We start from the raw sequence: 26,169 nt of genomic DNA, 5'->3' as shown, positions 1-26,169 counted from the left end.
ATCAAGCTTGGATTGACCTGAGCTTCAGAAGATTAGAGAGGCGGCGTCATCAAAAGGAAGGGTGGGGCAGGAGCCCCACCCCACAGGATATATAAGGAGCTTTGGGACTGCTCTCAGTTCCACGGGAAGCAAAAGTTTAGCTGATCTGTTTCAAAAAGAGCTGAAAGTCTTGCTACGTGAGTCATTTGTTTGAACTTTGGCAGGCAGCTGCGATTTCTCTGCCAGGACTGATAAGAGCCGTGAATCCACTGGCTGAAGGCCAGCTCGTGGGTCTGAAGTGGGGAAGGAGACAGAACACAAGCCCTGATTTGGACACTAGCAAAGCAACGATGATCCGACATTTGCCAAATGGCCGGGTGCCTGTCAATCAAAAACCTTGGGATCATTTGATCATGATGACCTCCCTGCGGTGCTGCTGAAAGTTCGAACGGTCGCTAAATAAACTGTCATAAATCGAGGACTATCTGTCCATTCGACTCCCTCCGTTGTGCAAGTGGTCCTCGCCTTACAACCGTTCGTTTAGCGACCATTCAAAGATACAACGGCACTGAAAAAAGGTGACCTAGGACCGTTTTTCACAGTTACGACCATGGCCGCATCCCCGTTGTCGCGCAATCAAAATTCAGATGCTTGGCCACTGACTCATATTTATGACGGTGGCAGCGTCCCAGGGGTCACACGATCCCCTTTTGCGACCTTTTGACCAGGAAAGTCAAAGGGGAAGCCAGATTTGCTTAACAACCTTGTTACTCACTTAATGGCTGCAGTGATTCACTTGACAACTTTGGCAAGACAGGTCGTAAAATCGGGCAAAGCTCATTTAACAAAGGTCTCACTTAAACAACACAAACATTGGGCTCAATTGTAGTTGTAAGTCGAGGACCGCCTGTAATGATGCTATGGAAGATCTGGCTCTGCCCGCAAACCATTGTTTGCCTGGTTTGAAAGGAGCCACCTTGTTCCTAAAATAAAATAAAATTCCATCTTTTTTCCTTCCTTCCTTCCTTCCTTCCTTCCTTCCTTCCTTCCTTCCTTCCTTCCTTCCTTCCTTCCTTCCTTCCTTCCTTATTTCATTCTTCCTTCCTTCCATCCTTCTTTATTTCTTCCTTCCTTTCTTCCATCTTTATTTCATCCTTCCTTCCTTCCTTCCTTCCTTCCTTCCTTCCTTCCTTCCTTCCTTCTTTATTTCATCTTTCCATCTTCCTTCCTTCCTTCCTTCCTTCTTTATTTCATTTCTTTCTTTCCTTCCTTCCTTCCTTCCTTCCTTCCATCCATCTTTATTTCATCCATCCTTCTTTCCTTCCTACCTTCCTTCCATCTTTATTTCATTCTTCTTTCCTTCCTTCCATCTTTATTTCATCCTTCTTTCTTTCCTTCCTTCCTTCCTTCCTTCCTTCCTTCCTTCCTTCCTTCCTTCCTTCCTTCCTTCCTTCTATCTTTATTTCATCCATCTTTCTTTCCTTCCTACCTTCCTTCCATCTTTATTTCATTCTTCCTTCCTCCCTCCCTCCCTTCCTTCCTAAAATAAAAATCCCAATTCGGATTTTATTCGGATTTAATGAGAACAAGAAGCAGAGAGGCAAAATAAAAAAACAACAACAAAAAAAAACATGGTCAGAAAACCGGGGGAGGAAAAAAATAGAAAGCAAAACAAAAAAAACAAAAAAAACCAGGGAAAAAAATAGAATATAAGAAAGCTTTCAGCGAACCCCACCGGCTCTCTGTCTCGGTTAATATGAGCTTTATCTTAATTGCATCCTCTTTTGAAGAGTGCCCCATCGGATCGCTTCCTTCCCCGCCCCCCGCTGTTTTAATTTTGCTTTTACAATTGGATACAAAATATTAATAAAGCGTATTAAAACCATCTCCCTGCGGAGGGAGGAGGAGCCCCCCCCCACGCTGACAACTAATTGATCGCAAGGATTTGGTGAGGGGGGGGGCGCGGTTGGAGAAATGGGGAAAATGGTCTCCAAGCATTACGGCACAGCGGTGTGGATGTTTGCCGGGAGATTGGCGGCTCTGCCAATCACCGTCTGCGGGTCCAGAAAGAATCTGACAGACGAGAAAAATCAAAGCCTTCGATGACAGCGTCTGGTTCCTTTGAAGCTGGTGGGCTTAAAAGCCTTCTTTCTCCGTTGAAGCTGCTGAATTCATCGTTTCTTTTCCTCCTGCGGCTGAAAGGGAAGCAGATTGCATCCCTATTTTTCTCCATCGGCCTTGCGAGGTAGGCCGGTTCCGAGAAAGGAGGTGTCCGGCCCGCAGGTTTTAATCCAGGTTTTACGGAACGTTTGCAGTTGGTGGGGGAGGAAAAAAAAATATGGAGAAGTTTTGCTTTTCCTTCAGAAGGCAAAGACTGTGGGACTGCCGCAATGGTTGTAAGCAGAGGTGGCTTTCAGCCGGTTCGGATCGGTTCGGGTGAACCGGTAGTGGCGACCTGCGAGTGCACCCACCTAGGTGCAATCCCGTCCTATATCACTGTGTTTTTGACACCGCATGCGTGCGTGGACGGCACGCACGAGTGAATTGCCGTGTTTTGTGATGCCGCACGCATGATTATATTTCCAGTGTTGGGCGAACCGATTGCTACAGTATTTGAATTCCACCTCCTGGTTGTAAGTGTGAAAAACGGCCATAAGTCACTTTTTTCAGTGCCGTTAAAACTTTTTTTTTTTTTTTTAAATTTTTCAGTTACAAATATAAACATTCCATCTGTCCATCTGCGGCGTGTGGTCTGGTTACAAACATCTCTGTGCAACATCTTTCACCATTTTCCATCTCACTCGCATTCACATAGCATTATTTTGCTAAGCTTAATATTATAGCATATTAAACAATTAAGCATTATAACGCTCTTCATTTTCTTCTTAATATCTAATAACAATAATAATAGATTTTAACATTAAACATCCTTATTCTCATGATAGATAAATGCCAACAATTTCCTTTTTATTTACATCTTTTATCTTAATATATTTTTACTTTCTCTTTAATCTTCTTCATTTCCAAACTCCCCTTTTATTCTCCAGCCATGGATAAAATACCTCCCGTATCACAAAATATTCGGTTTGTTCTTTCTCCTTAATTGCTAATGTTAATCTGTTCATTTCTGCACATTCTACTATTTTCCTTATAACCTTCTCATCAACGGGAATCCCTCCATTTTTGCAATGTTGTGCAAATACAATTCTAGCTGCGGTTAATACATGAATAATCAAATATGCATTCTCTTTATTTCAGTGTCGTTATTTTTTTTTTATTTGCATTTATATCCCGCCCTTCTCCGAAGACTCAGGGCGGCTTACACTATGTTAGCAATAGTCTTCATTCTATTTGTATATTTATATACAAAGTCAACTTATTGCCCCCAACAATCTGGGTCCTCATTTTACCTACCTTATAAAGGATGGAAGGCTGAGTCAACCTTGGGCCTGGTGGGACTAGAACCTGCAGTATTTGCAGGCAGCTGCTGTTAATAACAGACTGCATTAGCAGTCTGAGCCACAGAGTTATAACTTTGAATGTTCACTAAATGAATTGAACTAAATGAACTGTCGTAAGTCGAGGGCTAGCTGTATTGTGTTATTCTGCTTATAGCAGGGTTGGCCTATCCTGGCTGCAAATCTAAGTTCTCTCCAGAAGGATTCAGAGGGCCTTCTTCCCATCAGACCTTTAATCCAGGTCTCAGTGACTACAATTCAATAAAAATTAAGGATTAAATGGAATAGGATAGAATAGAATAGAATAGGATAGGATAGGATAGGATAGGATAGGATAGGATAGGATAGGATAGGATAGGATAGGATAGGATAGAATTTTTATTTTTTGCATTTATATCCCGCCTTCTCCGAAGACTCAGGGCAGCTTACACTATGTTAGCAATAGTCTTCATTTTATTTGTATATTTATATACAAAGTCAACTTATTGCCCCCAACAATCTGGGTCCTTATTTTACCTACCTTATAAAGGATGGAAGGCTGAGTCAACCTTGGGCCTGGTGGGACTAGAACCTGCAGTATTTGCAGGCAGCTGCTGTTAATAACAGACTGCATTAGCAGTCTGAGCCACAGAGTTATAACTTTGAATGTTCACTAAATGAATTGAACTAAATGAACTGTCGTAAGTCGAGGGCTAGCTGTATTGTGTTATTCTGCTTATAGCAGGGTTGGCCTATCCTGGCTGCAAATCTAAGTTCTCTCCAGAAGGATTCAGAGGGCCTTCTTCCCATCAGACCTTTAATCCAGGTCTCAGTGACTACAATTCAATAAAAATTAAGGATTAAATAGAATAGGATAGAATAGAATAGAATAGGATAGGATAGGATAGGATAGGATAGGATAGGATAGGATAGGATAGGATAGGATAGGATAGAATTTTTTTTATTGGCCAAGTGTGATTGGATACACAAGGAATTTGTCTTGGTGCATATGCTCTCAGTGTACATAAAAGAAAAGATATAATGTTCATCAAGGTACAACATTTACAACACAATTGATGTAATTGTAAACACAATTGTAAACACATTTACAACACAATTAAATCAAAGGTATTCAACCTGGACAATCTTATGGCATATGGATTTCAACTCAGGATAGAATAACAGAGTTGGAAGGGACCTTGTAGGCCATCTAGTCCAACCCACTGCCCAAGCAGGAGACCCTACACCGTTTCTGACAGATGGCAATCCAGTCTCTTCTTGAAAGCCTCCAGGGATGAAACTCCCACAACTTCTGAAGGCAATTCTGTTCCATCGGTTGATTGCTCAGGAAATTCCTCCCTATTTTTAGGTTGAATCTCTCCTTGATCAGTTTCCTTCCACTATTCCTTGTCTGGCGTTTGGGTGCCTTGGAAAATAGCTTGACCCCCTTCCTCTCTGTGGCAGCCCCTCAAATATTGGAAGACTGCTATCATGTCTCCCCTGGTCCTTCTCTTCACTAGACTAGCCAGGCCCAGTTCCTGCAACCGTTCATCGTATGTTTTAGTCTCCAGTCCCCTCATCATCTTTGTTGCTCTTCTCTGCACTCTTTCTAGAGTCTCCACATCTTTTTTTATAGGGGAATTCTGGGAGTTGAAGTCCGCAAGTCTGTTGCCCAGGTTGGACACCCCTCGATTAAACTAGGGGCGTGAATTTTTAAAGGCTGCCACCTCGAGGTATTAACTTAACCAAATTGAATATTCTCTTTCACCAACTTTCTTCCTGCTCTGAGCCATAAATCAAACAGCATTCTCAATAGGGAACCTCAAAATACAATAACTCCCGTGGAGCCCCGGTGCCAACATTCACACTATGTTGTGCTCGTTTCAAAGGGGAAGCCCTGTGTCCAAGGAGCATGTTGTCTCCAGTACACACTGAGCATCCCGGCCCACCCACCATCCTCACTGCACCGCAGCCAGCCGAGGAGATAAATTACTCCTCGGAGTAACGCCAGGAGATGAAGAAGCAAGACGGAGTGACACCTCCAATTTATTTCCCTGCCAGCAGCCCTTTTTAACACAGACTAATGCAATTCCACCCGCCGACATAATCATAATAAAAGAGAAACAAGCTCTTTCATACGGGTTTATTACACCGATGGTTATGATGCCCAGGGCCATGTGGCAGAGGGAATGGAAGCAGGAGAGAGAGAGGGGGGAGAGGAAGGGAGTGAGGGATAAAGAGAGGGAGGGGGAGAGAGAGGAGGGGTGGGGAGAGGAGAGGAGAGAAGAAAGTGAAAGAGAGAAACAGAGAAACAGAGAGAGAGGGAGAGGGAGGGAGAGAGGAGAAAGTGAAAGAGAGAGAGAGAGAAAGAAAGAGAGGAGTGGAGAAAGTGAAAGAGAGAGAAAGAAGAGAGAGAGAGTGAAAGAGAAAGAGAAACAAGAGAGAAACAGAGAGAGAGGAGAGAAAGGGAGGGAGGAGGAAGAGGGAGAGAAAGAGAGAGAGGAGAGAGAACGTGAAAGAGAAAGAAGAGAGAGAAAGAGAAGAGTGGAGAAAGTGAAAGAGAGAAACAAGAGAAAGGGAGAGAGAAACAGAGAGTGGAAGAGGGAGAGAGGGAGGGAGAGAGAGAGAAAGAGAGGAGAAAGAGAAAGAAGAAAGAGCGAAACGAGAGAGAGAGAGAGAGAGAAACAGAGGGGGGAGAGAGAGAGAGGGAGGGAGAGGGAGAGATAGAGAGAGAAAGAAAGAGAGGAGAAAGTAAAAGAGAGAGAAACGAGAGAGAGAGAAAGAGGGAGGGAGAGAGAGAGAGAGGAGAGGAGAAAGAGAAAGAAGAGAGAAAGAGAGAACAAGAGAGAGAGAGAGAAACAGAGAAACAGAGAGAAGGAGAGAGAGAGAGAGAGATGCTGTGGTCCAGGGATTTTGCAGACGGCCCCAGTGGATTCCAAGAGGTCAGCCCTCCGGGCCAAATCTAAGTTGGACTGCCGGAGAAAAGCTGATTTTATTTTTTTTACAGCCTTTTTATGCCGTGGCTCCATCCAACTCGAACAATTCGGCGCAGGGCAGCTGGCCAAAACCCCGTCAAATTGAAACAACCATCTGCAGGATGGCAATGTAAGGCAATATACAGTACAGGTAGTCTTCCACTTACGACTGCTATATTCACCCAGGCTGTGTTGTTATTATCCTTCTCGTCTTTTCTACTACCTTCTCTTATTGGCACCATTTTTATTATTATTATTACTATAGTTTGTAGGTACAGTATATTGAGAACTTCTGTACTAGGGACAAATTCCATGTGGGCCTAATTACACCAGGCCAATAAAAGATACTCTATTGTATTCTGTTCCATTCTATTCTATTCTATATTCTATATTCTATATTCTATATTCTATATTCTATATTCTATATTCTATATTCTATATTCTATATTCTATATTCTACATTCTATATTCTATATTCTACATTCTACATTCTACATTCTATATTCTATATTCTATATTCTATTCTTTTTTTAAAAAAGTTTTTTATTTTTTACAAACGTATCAAATCAATGCGTAAACAGTGTAGCACCTGGGTGTCATACGTTCTCATACAAATAAAACTAATAAAATTAACCACAGTTATTACATTCAATCAACTTATATATTTCTAATAATACACAATTACATTAAGTTGCAATCTATCGTTATTCAGTGATTCCATGGGTTCTCTTATTATTACTTTTATTTTATTACATAAAGGTGGATACACTAATATTCCCCCTTCTCTTATTTCTATCACTTATTCTAACTTTGAATCATGTCACCCTTCATTGAAAAAATGTTTTCTTTCTATCCTACCTAACTTCTAGTCATGTCACCTACCTACAAAAAAAAAGGAAAGAAAGGGAAAAAAAGGAAAGAAAGAGAGAGAAAAGGAAAAGCAACTCAGAACAACGACAAAAAGAGAAATCATCTATCCATCATCTCTTGCCCGCTTCAATACTTTCATTGCTATGCTTTTTTTTAACTTGCCTCCCATATTCCTCTCTTGGATCTTTATCTCTGCATCTGCTGCTTGACTGTTCAAGCTAGAGAAATATTCTATTCTATTCTATTCTATTCTATTCTATTCTATTCTATTCTATTCTATTCTATTCTATTCTATTCTATTCTATTCTATTCTATCCCATCCCATCCCATCCCATCTCATTCTATTCCATTCCATTCCATATTTTCTATTCCATTCTATTCTATTCTATTCTATTCTATTCTATTCTATTCTATTCTATTCTATTCTATTCTATTCTATTCTAATTATTTTCTTTCTATTCTATATTCTACGAACTATTCTATTTTATATTCTGTATACTATTCTATAGTCTATTCCAGTGGTTCTCAACCTTTATAGTGCTGCGACCCCTTTAATACAATTCCCCACGATGTGGCGACCCCATCCGTAAAATTATTGTTTTTAGGCAGCGATCTCAGCAGCCGCAGAAGGGGGAAAAAAGCGGCAAACTGTTTTTTTGAATTTATCGCGCCTGAAGCCGTCTTGGCTAGCGATCTGAACTGCTTGCGATTGCCTTGAGGACGGAGGCATTAAAGCGGAGACTCCTCCCCTATTAAGTTTATGGCACCCAAAGCCAGATTAGGCTAGCGATTGGGAGTGATTGCAGCTGGCTTGAGAGGGAGACATCAGAGCAAAGATTTCTCTCTTTGCCTCCCACCGACCCGTGCGCTCCCACAGAGAGGGTCTCCTCAGGGTGCCGTCTGCCAAACAATGTTGGCTGGAGGCCCCCAGGGGGTGGGCCTTCTCTGTGGGGGCTCCTTCCCTCTGGAACGAACTTCCCCCAGGGCTTCGTCAACTCCCTGATCTCCGGACCTTCCGCCGCGAGCTGAAGACGTATCTATTCTTCCGCGCTGGACTGGCATAAAATTAGTTTTATTATTTGTATTTTAATTGGGGTTTTATGGTTTTATTTTAATTATGGGCCAAATTTAATAAGTTTTTTATCATTGCTTTTATTGTATTGTATTTACTTATTGTTCGTTTTTACTTGGCTGTGAACCGCCCTGAGTCCTTCGGGAGAAGAGCGGTATACAAATTAAATAATTATTATTATTATTATTATTATTATTATTATTATTATTATTATTATTATTATTATTATTATTATTATTATTTTTAATTCATCGCGCCTGAAGCCGAATTTGCGATTCTTCAACTTGCAAGTATACTTCCCATATTTCCGATGGTCTTAGGCGACCCCTGGCAAATTGTCATTCGACCCCCAACGGGGTCGCGACCCACAGGTTGAGAACCACTGGTCTATTCCATTCCATTCCACAATTGAAACTCTGTAAATGATGCGGTCATTAAATGAGTCATGCCTGATTTCAGGACCTCTTGCCACAGCCAGTAAGTGAATTTGGTTTCCTCCGCTCTTTTTGCTCGTTGGAGGCTAGCTGGGAAGGTTACAAATGGTGATCACATGACCTCAGGACACTGCTACAACCATCATACATGCCACTTGCTGGACACCCCGGTTGTGGTCTCGTGACCATAAGGACAGTGTAAAATATGAGAATGAGTCATAAATCACCTTTTTTAGTGCTGCCATAACTTTGAACATTCCTTAAATGAATAGTCATAAATTGAGGATTACCTCTGTAATCATCATCAGCGGACAATTCGGCTTGTATTCTTACCCTCCGGTTTTTCAGTCTCCTCGAAATTTGCAATCTCTTCTACGAATTCAACCTGCATAAAATATTGTCTGTTAATATTATCAAGAAATGATCCGTCGGCATTGGGTCAAAATAAGGACTCGGGCCAAGATTTATTGTTTGATATCACAAATTCCATTTCTATATTGGAGAGTGTGTTTTATGGGTGTCCAAAGTGTTAAAATATAAATAATAATAATAATATCAGAAGGGACCTTGGAGGTCTTCTAGTCCAACCCCCTGCCCAGGCAGGAAACCCTACACCATTTCAGACAAATGGTTATCCAACATCTTCTTAAAAATTTCCAGTGTTGGAGCATTCGCAACTTCTGCAGGCAAGTTGTTCCACTTATTAATTATTCTAACTGTCAGGAAATTTCTCCTTAGTTCTAAGTTGCTTCTCTCCTTGATTAGTTTCCACCCATTGCTTCTTGTTCTACCCTCAGGTGCTTTGGAGAATAGTTTGACTCCCTCTTCTTTGTGGCAATTGAGATATTGGAACACTGCTATCATGATGATGTTATGATAAACATCATCGTAGTCATTATAATCATGTACATATAAACATATATGCCAGTGATGGTGAACCTTTTCAGCACTGAGTGCCCAAATTGGAAGGCGTGTGGCACACGTATGCACGTAAACGCACAGCAGAGCACTGGAAACCCAAAGACCAGCTGGCCGGGGCGCATGTGTGCGCTGCCCAGCTGGTCTTCGGATTTCCGGCACATGCATGCCCGCCGCCCAGCTGGTTTTCCAGGGGACCGGAAACCTGAAGATCAGCTGGCTGGCATGCAGCATGTCTGTTTTTTGGCTGTTTTTTTAATCCTTTTTCGGGCTGTTTTCAGGCTGTTTTTCATGATTTTTTCAGGCTGTTTTCACAGCTGTTTTCAGGCCATTTTTTGGGCTGTTTTCCAGTTGGACATTTTCACACTGTTTTTTGGGCCAAAAACAGCCCCAATACATCCTGAAAACAGCCTGAAAATGTCCTGAAAACAGCCCAATAAATGGCATTTTCAGGCCAGTTTCCAGCACTCTGGCGCCTGCAAAGACCAGCCGGCTGGTCTGCGAAGATCAGCTGGCGTGCCGGAAACCAGAAAATCAGCTGGTGACAGTGCACATGCCCATAGAGAGGGCTCTGCATGCCCCCTCTGGCACGCGTGCCATAGGTTCACCATCATGGATATATGTGATAATACCAGAGGTGGGTTTCAGCAGGTTCTGACCTGTTCTAGAGAACCAGTAGCGGAAATTTTGAGTAGTTCGGAGAACCGGTAGTAAAAATTCTGACTGGCCCCGCCCCCATCTATTCTCTGCCTTCTGAGTCCCAACTGATTGGGGGCAAATGGGGATTTTGCAGTAACCTTCCCCTGCCATGCCCACCAAGCCACACCCACCAAGCCACGCCACGCCCACTAAGCCACACCCACAGAACCGGTAGTAAAAAAATTTGAAACCCACCCCTGGATAATACCAATCGTCATTGAAAACGATTGGTTATTGTCCATTTTGGCATCAATTATATAACCATCAAACTACTTACTCATCAGTTTTTCATGTAGTCCATATTTCACATAAATCTCACTCATCTAAGCTTTGTATCTGTCAGTTAACCTTTGGTAGAATAGTTCCCATGTTATAACATATTCCTAATCTTCTTTTTCTTTGATTTTTTTAGAGTTAACCTATCCATTTCTGCACATTCCACAGTTTTTTGTGATTATATCATCATCTTTTTTTTTAAAAATTTGCATTTATATCCCACCCTTCTCCGAAGACTCAGGGTGGCTTACACTATGTCAAGCAATAATCTTCATCCATTTGTATATTATATACAAAGTCAACTTATTGCCCCCAACAATCTGGGTCCTCATTTTACCTACCTTATAAAGGATGGAAGGCTGAGTCAACCTTGGGCCTGGTGGGACTTGAACCTGCAGTAATTGCAAGCAGCTGCTGTTAATAACAGACTGCATTAGTCTGTTGAGCCACCAGAGGCCCAAATGTAGGGATTTCTACATTTTTCCAGTATTGTGCGTATACAATCCTGGCTGCCGTTAGAATATGTAAAATTAAATACGTCTTACTTTTATTACAGTTTCCTGGCAGCAGGCCCAACAGGAATGTCTCAGGTTTCAAATCTATTATGTGTTGTTTTGACGAATTCTTGATGATTCTCCATACACGGCCAAGCAACTTCCTTAGCCGGGTTATTGAAGGAGGCTTCTTCAGCTCCTCAATCTATTTTGTGGTCTCCCATCCAGAAAATAATCAGCTCTGACCTTGCTTAGCTTTTCAAGTTCAGCCAAGACGGTTTACTGGAACTGCTCAAGTCTTTAAAGCTCTTTTTTTTCCTTTCTATGAGGTCAGTTTTTCATCCAGAACAATTTCACAGTTTTAAGGACAATAAAAGACGTTATACGGTTTTCCAGGTTGTTTTTTTTTAAATAGTACCTCTGCCAGCTAAAATATGAACAGGTCACACAATGTAGAAAACAGTTTAGATCAGCGGTTCTCAATCTGTGGGTCGGGACCCCGTTGGGGGTCGAATGACGATTTGCCAGGGGTCGCCTAAGACCATCGGAAATACGGGAAGGATACTTGCGAGTCGAAGAATCGCGCTCCAATGGTTGACTCCACAAGCCAGCTGCAGGCTCTTCAAATCGCTAGCCGAATTCAGCTTCAGGCGCGATGAATTAAAAAAGAGAGAAATCTTTGCTCTGATGTCTCCCTCTCAAGCCAGCTGCAATCACTCCCAATCGCTAGCCTAACCTGGCTTCAGGCCCCATAAACTTAACAGGGGAGGAGTCTCTGCTTTAATGCCTCCGTCCTCAAGGCAATCGCAAGCAGTTCAGATCGCTAGCCAATACGGCTTCAGGCGCGATAAATTCAAAACGAAAATAATTTTATGGTTGGGGTCGCCACATCGTGGGGAATTGTATTAAAGGGGTCGCAGCACTATAAAGGTTGAGAACCACTGGTCTAGATTTTAGAAAGAGTGCAGAGAAGAGCAACCAAGATGATTAGGGGACTGGAGGCTGAAATATATAAAGAACAGTTGCAGGAACTGTGTATCTCTAGTCTAATGGACTTGGGGCAGTTGTGAAATCCAATTTTTTTTACTACCGGTTCTGTGGACATGGCTTGGTGGGCGTGGTGTGGCTTGGTGAGTGTGGCAGGGGAAGGATACTGCAAAATCTCCAATCCCACCCCACTCCTGGAGGGAGGATACTGCAAAATCTCCATTCCCACCCCACTCTGGGGCCAACCAGAGGTAGTATTTGCCGGTTCTCCAAACTGCTCAAAATTTCCGCTACCGGTTTTCCAAATTGCTGAAAATTTCTGCTACCGGTTCTCCAGAACCTGCTGGATTTCACCCCTGACTTGGGGTGACATGATAGCAGTCTTCTGATATCTCAGGGGCTGCCCCAAAGAAGAGGGGGTCAACATTATCCAAAGCACCTGAAGGCAACGGGTGGAAGCTAATCAAGGAGAGAAGCAACCTAGAACGAAGGAGAAATTTCCTGACAGTGAGAACAATTAACCAGCGGAACAACTTGCCTCCAGAATTTGTGGGTGCTCCAACACACAAAGTTCTTTAGAAGATGTTGGATAACCGTTTGTCTGAAATGATGCAGAGTTTCTTGCTTGAGCAAGGGGTTGGACTAGAAGACCTCCAAGGTCCCTTCCAATTCTTGTTATTCTGTTATTCTAAGTGGCTTTAAAAAAAAAAAGCTGCTTCAATGAGCCACCTTATTAAAGCTGCCACACCTTTTGATATATATATAGGTAGTCCTCCAATTGCGAACACAACTGGGACCCGCATTTCTGTGGCTAAATTACCCGTTTGTGATCTTTTCTGCCACAGTGGGTAAAACTCATCACTGCGCTTGTTCATCATCTTCTTAGATATCTTCTAATATAGGTAGTCCTCGACTTACGGCCACAACTGAGCCCAAAATGTCTGCTGTGAAGCGAGACGTTGGTTTCGTGAGTTTTGCCTCGTTTTACGGCCTTTCTGGCCACCGTTGTTAAGCGAATCGCTGCTGTTGTTAAATTTGTAACACGGCGGTTAAAGGAATCTGGCTTCCCGGGTTGTCTTGGCGAGTCACAAGGTCGCAAAAGTGGATCACCTGACCCCGGGATATTGCAATGGTCATAAATACGAGTCCGTTGCCAAGCATTTTGTCACAGAACTATGGGGATGATACAAGTGTGAAAAACAGTCATAATTCACTTTTTTCAGGGCCATTGTAACTCTTTCCCCCCCCCCAAGTTTTTTATTTTATATTATTTATACATACCAATGGGTGAATAGTATGATACCTGAGCATCATACATTTAATACAAATAGACATAATGTTATTACTCATAGCTATTACATTTCATTTTCATTGTTTCATATTGTTTAAACATACCTAACACTACCGCTCTTCAATTTCTAAACCTCCCTCTTATTATTACATATATCTTTTAATATTAATATATGTGTATATATATATATATATATATAGGTCTTGGTTGTTCGGTTTTCTCCGTGTAAAATTGAAGTGTCTTGGCAACGTTTCGACGAAGTCTCATTCGTCATCTTCAGGCTTCAGCTTCAGGCTTCTGGGAGCAATGTGTGATCGCAGCTGTTTCTTCCTTTTAACTGCTAGTGGGGGTTTGAACTGATTGGGTGGGAGCTTGGCTGTGCTCTGATTGGATGGGGTTTTTCTGTGCTCTGATTGGCTGGGGTGTGTCCTGTGTTGGTGGGGGCTTGGTTGTGCTCAGTCTAATCTGTGCTGCAGGGGATTTGAGCTGGTGAGCTGCACTGCTGTTTGGCCGTGTTCGTGGTCGTGCTACATCTTCGTAGTGGGTGTCAGTCTGCTGCATGTATGGATTGGAGGGGTTTGAAGTGGCTAATGTTGCAGCTGCGGTCTGGCTTCTGGTCCTTGGTCGTGCTTCCTGATCAGTGTGGGTTTGGGTGTGCTTCTGGGTGGATGTGGTGGTGACATCCTGTGTGGACCTCGTGAGTGTGGGTCTGGTGTCATTCCTCGTGTTAGGGACACGTTTGTCAATAAGGGCAGGTTTCCAAATGGCTGGTAGGCGGGAGGTATCATCTCGTTTGTTCATGCTGTGTGGGCGTTTATCTCGATGGCTTCTCTGATTATTCTGTTGTTAAAGTGTTCAGTTTTGGCGATAGTTCTGGTCTTTTAAAGTCAATATCGTGTCCTGTGACTTTAAAGTGTTGGACCAGGGAAGAAGTTGGTTCCTCTTTTGAATGAGTTCTTGTGTTCTTCAATGCACTTATTCTTCTGTTGGTTTGTCCAATGTATGTGGTGGGGCAGGCGGTGCATGGGATTTCATATACTCCTTGATTTTCTAACTCAATTTTGTCTTTGGGGTTTCTTAGGATGGTGGATATTTTTGGTTTGTGCAGAATGCTGTCTTGATGTTATGTTTGTGGAGGATCTTGCTGATTCTGTCTGTGGTGCCTTTTATATATGGGAGGAGGGCTGTGCCATTTTCTTGTCTCTGTCTTGGGTTTTAGTGGGGGTTCTTTTGGATTAGTTTGGTAATCTTATTTCTCTGGAATCCATTGGATGTTAGTACGTTTGTGAGAGTGTGTAGTTCGGTTTTAGGTGTTGTTCATCAGCTAAGCATTTTGTTCTAGAGATGAGTGTCTTGGCTACGGAGTTGATCTGTGCTGGGTGGTGGTGTGAGAGTGCATGCAGATAGCGGTTTGTGTGTGTTTTCTTCTGGTAGATGGTGTGTCCTAGGGAGCCATTGGGTTTCTTGTAGACTAAGACATCTAGGAAGGAAGTTGGTTGTTAACTTCTGTTTCCATGGTGAACTGTATTTTGGGGTGTAGGCTATTGAGGTGTGTGAGGAAGTTTTCAAGTTTTCTTTCCCGTGTGGCCAGATTATGAAGGTGTCGCTCACGATCTGAGCCAGAGTTTGGGTTTGTGATCAGATTTTCTAGTGCTTGGGTTTCAAAGTGTTCCATGTAGAGATTGGCAATGACAGGTGAGAGGGTGATCCCATGGGTGCGCCTTCTATTTGTTTGTATTTTTGTCCGTTATAGATGAAGTATGTGTTGGATAGGCAGTGGTTGGTCAGATCAGTATCAAACTCCATACATGCAGCAGACTGACACCCACTACGAAGATGTAGCACGACCACGAAGCCAAACAGCAGCAGTGCAGCTCACCAGCTCAAATCCCCTGCAGCACAGATTAGACTGAGCACAACCAAGCCCCCACCAACACAGGACACACCCCAGCCAATCAGAGCACAGAAAACCCCATCCAATCAGAGCACAGCCAAGCTCCCACCCAATCAGTTCAAACCCCACTAGCAGTTAAAAGGAAGAAACAGCTGCGATCACACATTGCTCCAGAAGCACGAAGCTGAAGCCTGAAGATGACGAATGAGACTTCGTGAAACGTCGCCAAGACACTTCCAATTTTACACGGGAGAAAACCCGAACAACCAAAGACCTATATACAAACACCCGTGAAAACCTCAGAAAACATATATATATATATATATATATATATATATATATATATATATATATATATATATATATACTATTATTCCCCTCTTATTTCTAGCTCCATTTTACCTTTTTTTTAATGTCGCCGTAATATTCAAAGACGTTCCTTTTCTATTTTCCATCTTCCACCTCCTTTGTTATTCGTATTTCCCTTATTTAGCTCTTCACATCTATTTATATTAAAATTTCGTTCTTCATTCTTTCATTATTCAGTGTTTCTCAGGGCTATTGTAACTCTGAATGGTCACTAAACGTAAGTCCTGTCGTAAGTCCAGGACTCCCTGCAGTTTGTCTGCATTTTAAAGGATACACACTCTTAAACTTTCCTGATTGCTTATTTGTCCCCTATGACTATCATTAAGTGTTGTACCTTAGAATTCTTGATGAACGTATCTTTTCTTTTATGTACGCTGAGAGCGTATGCACCAAGACAAATTCCTTGTGTGTCCAATCACGCTTGGCCAATAAAATTCTATTCTATTCTATTCTATTCTATTCTATTCTATTCTATTCTATTCTATTCTATTCTATTCTATTCTATTCTTCATTCCAATAGTCTCTTCTCTTCTCTCCTCTTCTCTTCTCTTCTTCTCTCCTTTCCTTATTCCTTTCCTTATTCCTTTCTTATTCTATTCTATTCTATTCTATTCTATTCTATTCTATTCTATGACTATCATTAAGTGTTGTAAGTGTTGTACCTTGATGAAGGTATCTTTTCTTTTATGTACACTGAGAGATCCATGTGTGTCTAATCACAGGTCCAATACAAAATTCTATTCTATTCTATTCTATTCTATTCTATTCTATTCTATTCTATTCTATTCTATTCTATTCTATTCTATTCTATTCTATTCTATTCTACTCTACTCTATTCTATTCTATTCTATTCTATTCTTCATTCCAATATTCTCTTCTCTTCTCTTCTCCTTTCCTTATTTCTTTCCTTATTCATTCCTTATTCTGTTCTGTTCTGTTCTGTTCTACTCTACTCTACTCTACTCTACTCAATTTTTAGCTGGATTTCTCGCGCTGAAATCCCTTCTCAGGCAGCGTAAAATGCAGAAAATATTAAAACAGAAGGGATCTAATTATTAAACTGATGGATAATGTGCCCTGCTACTTCATATTATCTCTTCGCTTCGCTTGTTTATTAATAGAACAACTACGACTATTTATTAAATATTTAAGCCACATCTCAGAGAGAAAAAAAATATATGTATTTTTTTAGGACAGAATCCAAGGTTGATTCAATTATCAACTCTTGCAGCTATCCTGCCTGGCATTGTTATTTCATTGTGACGATATCACAGCTGCTGTTTTTAAAAGGTTTTTGCAGACTGATTAATCGCATTGTTTTCTCTTGCATTATTTAAACATCAGAAAGGAAGAGAAATCAATCAATCAATCAGAACCAGCCGCTGAGAGGCTCAAAGGTGAACCGCACAAGGTGGCTTATCAGCCGCTTAAAAACTCTCAAAATGGTAGTCCTCCACTTACGACCGGTTGCTTAGCGACCGCCGGACGTTACAACGGATATGTAAAAAAACGGGGATTTGGAACTCGGAGCCGATAGTTCCAATAATCCAAGTCAACCTGTCGTCAAGTGATTCCACTTTGGGTTCTCAGCAATACGGTTATTTTGTTTTTTTGGGCAAAAACGTACCGATCGGTTCACTTAATGACGATGGAGTTTGCTTGACGACTGCAGTGTTCGCTTTAGGACCGCTGGTCTTCATTTTAATAACCTCGGCAAAAAAAAAGGGGGAATAAAAATCAGGTCGGTCGCAGGACTGATCTGTTTTATGACTGTTACGACATACATCGGTAATGGACAGGCTCTGTTATGACCATAAGTCGAGGATTAACCTGGGGCCTACTTGAAACTATGGAAACTATGAAACTTTGCAGCGTTTCAGGATCCCAATTTATTTATTTATATTTATCTTTCCTATTACTTAATCACCCATCTCTCCCAGAGAGCGCTGTACAATAAAAATCAATAAAGCTAACATTAAAGTCAATATGAATTTACGACTTACGACCACAATTGCGCCATTTCCGTTGCTAAGCGAGACAGTTTTTAACTGAGTTTGGCCCTATTTTATGACCTTTCTTCCCACCGTTGTTAAGTGAATCTGGCTTCCCTATCGACTTTGCTTGTCAGAGGGTCACAAAAAGGGGATAACATGACCTCCCCCCGGACACTGCAACTGTTCATAAGTACAAGTCAGTTGCCAGGCCTCTTAATTTTGATCGTGTGACCATGGGGATGCTGCAAACGGTCGTAAGTGTGAAAAACGTCCTAAGTGACTTTTTTCAGTGCCATTGTAACATCAAACGGTCACTACATGAACTGTTGTAAGTTGAGGACTACCTATGAGAGGACTACCTATGAGAGACAGGATATAGATTTTGTGGGGCGAGGGGACCTTAGCTATACAAATTGGCCATTAATTCCAAAGGGTAATCTTCCAAATCTGCTAAGAAACGGTTCAAACTGTCCAGAGAATCAGTGCTTCTCTGACCACGATTCAGTTAGGATGGAAAATTATCCTTTCCTGAATTCTTTTGTGACCCCCTAATTCCAAGATGGCGCTTTCTGCGTCGCCTGAGAAAAGCATCACTTCCTTCCCCTGTCCTCGCCACTTTCTGTAGAGGGATGGCAGAGAGCATCCTGTCGTACTGCATTAGAGTCTGGTTTGGAATGCATCACTGCTTCTTACAGGAAGGCTGTGCAGAGAGTGGTGAGGACAGCAGAAACGATCATTGGCAGTTCGCCCCCTTCCATACAGGACATGGCAGATAAGCGACGCTCGAGCAGGGTCCCCAGGATTGTCTGTGAAGCTACAGAAAAAGATGTTGTGACACTAGAAAGGGTGCGGAGAAGAGCAAGAAATATGTTTAGGGGGTTGGAGGCTAAAACATATGAAGAACGGTTGCAGAAACTGGGTATGTCTACTTTGATGAAAAGAAGGACTAGGGGAGACATGATAGCAGTGTGTTGTGTCTGCGCCCCCTGAGCCGGGCCCCCTGCCAGAAAGTGATTTGGAAAGTGAGGGGGAAGGGCCATCAGGACTTACCTCGGGAACACCGGCTTCCCTGGCTCAGCTCCAGGAGCCAGAGGCAGGCCAGGTGGAGGAGATAATGAGGCCTCCATCCCCTGATTCTTTCCCTCCCCAGGCCATGCCTCCAGACCCAGCTGATGGCAATCAGGCCTGGCTGGACTCTAGGTTTCGTAGGCAGGAGAGGCGGGAACAACAGAAGCAGGGGTGGGGCAGGCCTAGGAAGTGCTGAGTCATGGAGCCACACCCCACAGGATATAAAAGCAGCAAGGGCTGCTATGCCTCTTCGTAGCAGGCAAATCAACTGCTTGACTAGAGCTGAAGTACTGTTTGTTGACTCATCGGCATCAAGGGAGATAACAGAGACACTTGGCAGACGCTCGCTAGTTTGCTGCCAGAGCTGATAGTGCCGGCTAATTAAGCCATCGCTCGGACAGAGGCGAGGGGGGACAGAACACAGTGTTCCTATATCTCAGGGGCTGCCACAAAGTAGAGGGAATCAAGCTATTCTCCGAAGAATAGCTGGAAGCTCTTTCACCTGGAAGCTCTCGGCCTGGCAACTATCCAAGGACTGATAAGGTCTGTGGTTGCAATTCACCCTTGAAAGACTGTTTGCCGGGACTTTGCTGGATGTGAATGGTAGGAATTCGCATTAGCCAAATAAAAAGGGGTTTTTTTTTCGGGATAAGGAGTCTGCTTCGTGATTTGGTAAAGTTTAGGATTTTTAAATTTTTAAATTTTTGAATTTTTAATAATTTTAACTGGGGTATTTTAGTATGGGTCAATTCGACGGTTTTAATTCCCGGCCACTTATAGAATATGTATTTTAATTGTTGTTTTAATTTGTATATTGAATTGTTTTAATCTGGCTGTACACCGCCCTGAGTCCTTCGGGAGAAGGCCGGTATAAAAATCTAAATAATAAATAAAAAATAAATAAATAAGAACGACTTTTTTCGGCGCAGTTGTAACTTTGAACAGTCACTAAATGAATTGTGCGTTGAGGTCTACCTGCCATAAGAATTTTAATAATCTCACGATAGGTTATCAGGCTGGTCCCCTCCTTGCTGATACTTTGAATAAAACTAAAGACGGAGCCGTGTCGATAAGCTTTTCCCTCGCTTGTGTTTTTATTGTGCTACTTCTTTAGGATGCTGTTCCTACTGTTCTTACTGTTAAGTTAGTTTTAATTAATTTTTATGTTCCGCATAAGCCGCCGAGAATCTTTCCTGATTGCAGCGGGATAGAATTGTGCAAAATAAATAAATGCATAAATACACTTTGCCCAACGCTGTTCAAAGATAAGGCATATAATGGGAACTTAAATTGCAATAGACTCGGGCGTGGATGCGCCTTATCTTGAGTCAGGAGAGGCTGCAATCATGCGGCCGCGTTTATAAGCACAAACATCTGAAGAAAAGCAGGCACAGATTGTCTATCGAACACAAAGCCAAATTGCGGTGGCAGAAAAAAACACCCTCCCCAGGTGAAGGTTTTTCTTCTCAAATGATATATTGTACAGAAAGTCCACCACTAACAGATTAACAAGAGTTGGAAGGGACCCTGCAGGTCATCTAGTCCAACCCTCCGCCCAAGCAGGAAACCTTACACCATTTCTGACAGATGGCAGTCCAGTCTCTTCTTAAAAGTCTCAAGTGATGAAGCTCCCACAACTCCTGAAAGCAACTTCTGTTCCATGGGTTGATTGCTCTCACTGTCAGAAAATTCCTCCTTATTTCCAGGTTGAATCTCTCCTTGGTCAATTTCCATCCATTGTTCCTTGTCTGGTTTTTGGGTGCCTTGGAAAATAGCTTGACCCCCTCCTTTCTGTGGCAGCCCCTCAAATACTGAAACACTGCTATCCCGTCTCCCCTGGTCCTTCTCTTCACTTGACTAGTTATTCCCAGTTATTATTATTATTATTTATTTTGTCACAAAATTATATACAAGCACATATAATGATAGAAAAAACAATAGGACAGGAACGGTAGGAACGTTTGTGCTCTTATGCACGCCCCTTACAGACAGACCTCTTAGGAATGGGGTGAGGTCAATAGTAGACAGTTTTTGGTTGAAGCTTTGGGGAGTTTGAGAAGAGACCACAGAGTCAGGTAGTGTGTTCCAAGCGTTAACAACTCTGTTACAAAAGTCATATCTTCTGCAATCAAGATTGAAGCGGTTAACACTAAGTTTGAATATTGTTTGCTCTTGTATTATTGCGATTGAAGCTGAAGTAGTCTTCAACAGGAAGGACATTGCAATAGATGATTCTCTGTGTTAAACACAGGTCATATCGGAGTCGGCGGAGTCCTAAATTTTCTAATCCCAGGATTTCAAGTCTGGAGGTATAAGGTATTTTGTTGTTTACAGAGGAGCAGAGAACTCTTCTTGTAAAATATTTCTGGACTCATTCAATTGTATTAATGTCAGAGATGTGGTATGGGTTCCAGACAGGTGAGCTGTATTCAAGAAGGGGTCTTGCAAATGTTTTGTATGTTCCGGTTAGTAGTGTAGTGTTTTTGGAAAAGAAGCTACGCAAAATTAGGTTAACAACTCTTAGAGCCTTTTTTGCTATGTGGTTGCAATGGGCTTTGGCACTTAGATCATTGGATATGAAAACTCCAAGGTCTTTAACAGGGTGGGGGTCATCTGTAAGGTAATGTCCATCAAGCTTGTACTTAGTGTTTGAGTTCTTTTTTCCAATATGTAAGACTGAGCATTTGCTGGTTGAGATTTGAAGTTGCCAAGTTTTAGACCAACCAAGTCAAGGTCTTTTTGAAGGGTAGTAGTATTGTTGGTGGTGTTAAATAGTTTGACATCTTTGTATGTTTTATCCTCCAGTATGTTTTTTGTATGTTTTAGCCTCCAGTCCCCTCATCATCCTGGTTGCTCTTCTCTGCACTCTTTCCAGAGTCTCAACATCTTTTTTATAGTGTGGTGACCAAAACTGGATGCAGTACTCTAGGTGTGGTCTTACTAATGCTTTATAGTGTGGTGTTAGCACCTCCCTTGATCTTGATTGTATCCCTCTGTTAATGCAATTTAGGATTGCGTTGACTTTTTTGGCTGCTGCCAAACACGGCTGGCTTATATTTCATTGGTTGTCCACTAAGACTCCAAGATCCCTCTCACAGTTACTGCTATTAAGCCTGGTTTCACCCGGTCTATATGTATATTTTGGGTTTTTCTTGCCTAAGTGTAAGACTTTACTTTTCTGTACATTGAATTTCATTACTGTGATGGTTGTAAGTGAGAGAATTGGTCGTAAATCTTTTTTTTTAGTGCCTTTGTAACTTCAAATGTTCGAATTATTGTAAGCCAAGGACTAACTGTATTGTATTGTTATAAAGCCTAAGTAATACATTATATTATTTGAGTGGAGTGATACTTATACAGCATTGACCAGAGATTACTAACACGCTAATGTGGAGATAACGTAAATGTTTAGAGATAAAGAGAAGTTTACTTTAATATTAAGATTTCTGATAGGTCAATTGTTGATAAGCAGAAAACTGCTTTAAATTTTGCATCCAGTGTTAAATGCGGTATTAATAAACAGCATCAAAGTGCATCAAACGATCTGTTTTACAAGAAAGGTTTCTGTTGTAAGCTTCATATTTAATGCCAAGATCTTTGCCTTATTTATCATTTTTGTAGATATTATAGATTGCGGTACATCCGTTGAATACAAAATAGTTAAATACAGGGAATGGTTAGATTTATCAAACATCCTTCTAGACTGCCTGAGAGATTAAGAGGCACAGTAGAAAACCAAGTTCAGAAAATGCACCAATTAGGAATCAGTGAAGCATCAAATAGTGATTTTTAGAACAGTTTTGGCCCTTAAAAGCTAATGAGGAAATTAGATTTGGCGTGGACTTAAAAAAACTTAATCAAGTTATAAAATGTCTACTTCCCCCACTATTTCACCCTTTCCAAATAGGCTGGGATATAGGCAAATGTTATGTAAATCTTTTCTCATCTGTTTTTGGGGTACCTGTCCGTTCTTTTAGGACAGTGTGTAAATGGGCATCTCAAATGAACATTGGGCCAGAGTGGTGTTTCTCAACATTGGCAAGTTTAAGATGTGTGGACTTCAACTCCCAGAATTCCCCAGCCAGCAATCCTTTAAGATGGGTGGACTTCAATACCCAGAATTCCCCAGCCAGCAGACTTTAGGATGGGAGGAATTCCACTCCCAGAATTCCCCAATCAGCAGGCTTTGGGATGAGTGGACTTCAACTCCCAGAATTCCCCAGTCAGCAGGCTTTAGGATGGGTGGACTTCAACTCCCAGAATTCCCCAGTCAGCAAGCTTTGAGAGGGGTGGACTTCAACTCCCAGAATTCCCCAGTCAGCAGGCTTTAGGATGGGTGGACTTCAATTCCCAAAATTCCCCAGCCAGCAAACCTTATGATGGGAGGAATTCCACTCCCAGAATTCCCCAATCAGCAGGCTTTGGGATGAGTGGACTTCAACTCCCAGAATTCCCCAGTCAGCAGGCTTTGGGATGGGTGGACTTCCACTCCCAGAATTCCCCAGCCAGCTGACTGGGGAATTCTGGGAGTTGAAGTCCAAACATCGTAAATTTGCCAAGATTCAGAAAGACTGGAGTAGAAAACACACCAAGCAAGGGAAGAGGAGATTAGGGCTCAAAATCAGGAAAAGATGCCCCTTCTGATTCTCCCTGGCCGTGTTGTGCATGTTTGTTTGTTTGTTTGTTTGTTTGTTTATTATTTTGTCACACAGTATATATAATAATATATATAAGAATACAGCTCGCCTGTTTGGAACCCTCACCATATCTCTGACATCAATACAATTGAACGTGTCCAGAAATATTTTACAAGAAGAGTTCTCCATTCCTCTGAAAACAATAAAATACCTTATCCCACCAGACTTGAAATCCTAGGCTTAGAAAACTTGGAACTCCATCGCCTTCGACAAGACCTAAGTTTAACTCATAGAATCATCTATTGCAATGTCCTTCCTGTTAAAGACTACTTCAGCTTTAATTGCAATAATACAAGAGCAACCAATAGATTTAAACTTAATGTCAACCGCTTTAATCTAGATTGCAGAAAATATGACTTCTGTAACAGAATCATCAGTGCTTGGAATACTTTACCTGACTCTGTGGTCTCTTGCCATAATCCTAAAAGCTTTAACCAAAAACTTTCTACTATTGACCTCACCCCATTCCTAAGGGGACCATCAGGGGCGTGCATAAGCGCACAAACGTGCCTACCGTTCCTGTCCTATTGTTTTTCTTTTCTTCTTCCTATATACATATATGCTTATACCTCCTTATATTTACCCATATATGTGTTTATATATTATATAATCTTTTTGTATGATACCTACATATATTGTTATGACAAAATAAATAAATAAATATAAGCATAAGCATGAAATAATTGTACAATATATAAGCATATATATGAGTATGAGTAAGTAATAACTATATTAATTGGATATAACAAAAAGAAACAATAGGACAGGAATGGTAGGCACGCTGGTGCTCTTATGCACATCCCTTACAGACCTCTTAGGAATGGGGGGAGGTCAATAGTAGACAGTTTTTGGTTGAAGATTTTGGGATTTTGAGTAGAGACTATAGAGTCAGGTAGTGTGTTCCAAGCATTAACAACTCTGTTACAGAAGTCATATTTTCTGCAATCGAGATTGGAGCGGCTCACATTAAGCTTAAATCTATTGTGTGCTTGTGTATTGTTGCAATTGAAGCTGAAGTAGTCTTCGACAGGAAGGACATTGTAATAGAAGATTCTATGAGTTTAGCTCAGGTCATGTCGAAGGCGGCGGAGTTCAAAGTTTTCTAAACCCAGGATTTCAAGTCTGGTGGGATAAGGTATTTTGTTGTATTCAGAGGAGCGGAGAACTCTTCTTGTAAAATATTATGCATGTGAACAAAAATTCACCCCACTTCCTGAGTTATACGTACCTCCAGGAGCCTCAGTCTCTGGAGAGGTGCATCCAGCGACAACCGGGTTAAAAAAGCCAATGTCAGCCAAGCCGTGACCCCAGTATGAACTGAATGACTGAATAAGGCTGCGTCAGCTCCCATTGCTCATCCCATAAATCTTTTTGCTGCGCCAGCAGCCGGCCTGTGTCCCTGACATTGGGGGGGAGGGGGAGGGAATAAGCCATCTCGCCACGGGAAAAGTGCATTATCTCCAGAGAGGGGAGGAATTTGGAAATGCGCAGTCATAAAAAAAGAAAATTTCCGCCCCATCTTCATTGCAGCAAAACTGGGCCTCAAAAGATAGTTTAAGCCAGAGGTCTCCAACCTTGGTTGAGTGGACTTAGAATGAGTGGACTTCCAACTCCCAGAATTCCCCAATTTGCAGGCTTTGGGATAGGTGGACTTCGACTCCCAGAATTCCCCAGTTAGCAGCCTTTGGGATGGGTGTGGACTTCGACTCCCAGAATTCCCCAGTCAGCAGTCTTTAGGATGAGTGGACTTCAACTCCCAGAATTCCCTAGTCAACAGGCCTTGAGATGGGAGGACTTCGACTCCCAGAATTCCGTAGTCAGCAGTCTTTGGGATGGGAGGACTTCGACTCCCAGAATTCCCCAGTCAGCAGTCTTTAGGATGAGTGGACTTCGACTCCCAGAATTCCCCAGTCAGCAGTCTTTAGGATGAGTGGACTTCAACTCCCAGAATTCCCTAGTCAACAGGCCTTGAGATGGGAGGACTTCGACTCCCAGAATTCCCCAGTCAGCAGTCTTTGGTGTTAGATTCGGGCAATAACGAGGCAGGAGACCAAGATAGTGACAACAGCTCTTTACTATATGGTGAACCCAGCAACCGGGCTGGGGAAAAACCTCTCCTTATATACAGTTTAACCGGCGGCTTCAACCAATCAGCAACGTGCTTGTTTCCCGCCAAAACATTTAAAGATACATTACACTCCTTCCCTCCCAGAAAACACTTTACTAATATTTACATATTATTTTTCAACGTAATCACGTAAATAGACTGGGCGTCTCCTGACTCTTTCGGACCTGCGCAGTTCATTCCCTGGGAGTGGGTCGAGCTGACCGGAGGGGCTGTTTGCTCCTCTCAGCTCCTCCTCTAGGCCATCCGGCCCTGGATTATTTGCAGAGTCGTCCCTGCTGTTTTCTAATGGAACCTGTTGGCGTCGCTGGACCTCTGGGAACTCAGATAAGTCCTGCGATTTTCCCGGGTTGGAGTCAGCTGTTGGTTCAAACATTGTATAGTCAGGGCCTGTTTCGTCTAATTCGGATTGTTCGGCTATGCGTTTTCTTATTTGGTCTATGTGGCGCCTCCATACTCGGCCATCCTTTAACTCCACCAAGTATGATTTTGGACCTGTTATGTTTAGGATTTTTCCTGCTACCCAGATCGGGCCTTCACCATAGTTGTGTGCCCACACTCGGTGCTATTTCCATTCCTCTTGTTTTTCG

At 42.2% G+C, this 26,169-nt stretch overlaps 1 protein-coding gene across 1 annotated transcript in view; it reads right to left on the bottom strand.

The window, feature by feature from the left end:
- Positions 1-26,169, bottom strand: part of SHD (Src homology 2 domain containing transforming protein D) — a 168,625-nt gene that overhangs the window by 104,070 nt on the left and 38,386 nt on the right. The window contains exon 2 of the mRNA XM_058163606.1: positions 9,058-9,152. The gene's annotated coding sequence lies outside the window, so the exon portion shown is untranslated. The remainder of the gene's footprint in view (positions 1-9,057; positions 9,153-26,169) is intronic.

This window comes from Ahaetulla prasina, chromosome 1 (assembly GCF_028640845.1).
Source record: "Ahaetulla prasina isolate Xishuangbanna chromosome 1, ASM2864084v1, whole genome shotgun sequence".
NCBI lineage: Eukaryota > Metazoa > Chordata > Lepidosauria > Squamata > Colubridae > Ahaetulla > Ahaetulla prasina.
Note: the sequence above shows the minus strand (reverse complement) of the source record. Positions and strands in the feature narration are given on the sequence as shown.